Below are 2116 nucleotides of genomic sequence, written 5' to 3'. Positions count from 1 at the left end.
GCTAACCGCCTTCTTCTTGAGGGACGGAAATGGTGAATCTTAGAGCAACCCAGAAGGGGCTCCTGAAGCCAGCACAAAACACTGAGATTTATGTATTCTGCTTTACTGACCTCGTAAGATCCAGTATAGACAATAAGTAACTATGAACTGCTTTGAACCGGCTTGGTATACACGGAGGAGGACTTTCTTCAACTCTTGCACAAGACGAACCCCTTCAGCTCATTGGGGCCGGACGAGATCCATATTAAAAACGCTCAATGAGACGCCGCTCACACTGATAAAGGGTTTTATCTTACGTTTCGTCAGCCAATCGACGAAACGACCTTTCATCTGCTCGGAAGGTGGTGGTTGTCGCGGCAGTCCAAGAAATGGTGACCGGAAACCACGGACCTACAGGCCTTAATGGTACATTTGCAAGATGATAGGAGGCCGTCTGAAGCGGGCCGTCTTAAATCACATCACTATACATAACGTATACCGGCGAAACAATAAGTCCTCCGGAGGACTCATATCAGATGTCACAATTTTCAACTTTTCAAAAGCATTCGATTTTATTCAACACACCCATCGCACCACAAGCTTGAGCCCCCTGGGATTCAGGAAGCGATGCTACACTAGACTCAGCGAATCCAATTTCGTGTACAGTGAAAATGGACCAGAAGACAATACGAGGAAACATACCGTATACGATTAAGGTATCTGGCTCTACAAAAATATGCTTCTCACTGCTTCGTTCCATGAATGAATAGACGCGGGTTCTTCCCGCTCGCACAAGTTTCCACAAAACTTGTGAAGTGTATGTCAGAACGTTTCCCGTATGTTTCATAACAGTAACCATAATGAAAATCCTGTTTATTTTCAACTAACGGGTTGTATTTCTTCAGACGTGATTACAAGATTACAGTCAAAATTGAGCATAACTGAGGGGATTGGCGGGTACTGGGGGTTGCGCGAAAGAAGGACAGTGTTATAAGCAGTGAACAATATCCGATGTGCACTTGCCTTCCCATGCCTTAACCAGTATGGGAAAGGAAACACAGTTACCAGAAGTTTCTCTTACTTTGGGGAGAACACAGCAAGATTAAACGAGATGAGATCGTTGAGATTTGAAGACGGTGGGCAAAAACGGAGAGTGAGGTCAAAGTGGGACATCCTGCCTGGCACATGACAAGAAACCTTCGAATTGCGGAAAATGATGAACCAGAACAACAAGCCTGGTGCGGTGGCTGGATTGTCGCGATCCGGCCGACCAATGTGTAATAAAGCCTAAAACCACCGGTGAGGCCCATTCGGCCTTGGACTGTTGGACGTATGGCCAGGGTCACAAAAAGCTTAAGTGGGGACGATGAAGTAGAGAAACCAGCAATAGGGCAAATGGTGTCATGAATGTCATAGTCATAGTGTGAAACTGCAGGGAATCACCGGTATAACTACTGGAGTGGGATTCAGCGCAAAAGCTCGTTTGAGGAAGGATTGATGCTAAAGCGCAAGACAGAGCGTGAACTGCGCAGAAGGTGACTGACTTTATAAAGAGCATAGAATGAAGATCGACGAGATGTCTATATCCGAAAGAAATCTCCAGCGGCCCGGAATGAATAAGTCCCAGAGGCGGCTGGGACCAAGTGAAGAGTTTGTTCGCACTTGTAAGAAGGACACGAGGGAGTGAGGGCAGCGTCAAAAGTAGGAATTGAATAATTGGGGGGTGTGCTATAAAACTGAGTATGGCACCGCCGTGCCAATATTACACCAACATACTTCGGTTATGAACGACCCCGTGACGGACGCCATGTTTGAGGTGACTGGGCTGGGATATGCAATTCCGTGGGCATCGAGATATTTTGGGTTGGCCCAGGTGACACGCAAAGCGTGGTTAACATCTTTTACGGCAACTTACTATCGTCGTTATACCTAGTTGCTCCCACACGAGCTTCCCATGCTTCTGGTTGTCATCCATCCACACGTCTACCCCCTACACGCCATTAACTAAGGAAGTATCGTAGGCTATTCCTTGAATCCCATGATCTCTCCCTCCTTATTGTAATCAAAAACTTATGACTGATACTACGACGGCCAAACCCGCCCTTGACAAGCGTGAGGAGTCGACCGCCGTAGCCCA

The sequence above is a fragment of the Opisthorchis viverrini genome (assembly GCF_000715545.1).
Source record: "Opisthorchis viverrini unplaced genomic scaffold opera_v5_246, whole genome shotgun sequence".
Lineage (NCBI taxonomy): Eukaryota > Metazoa > Platyhelminthes > Trematoda > Opisthorchiida > Opisthorchiidae > Opisthorchis > Opisthorchis viverrini.
The sequence above is the reverse complement of the archived record's forward strand: the minus strand, read 5'-3'. Positions refer to the sequence as shown.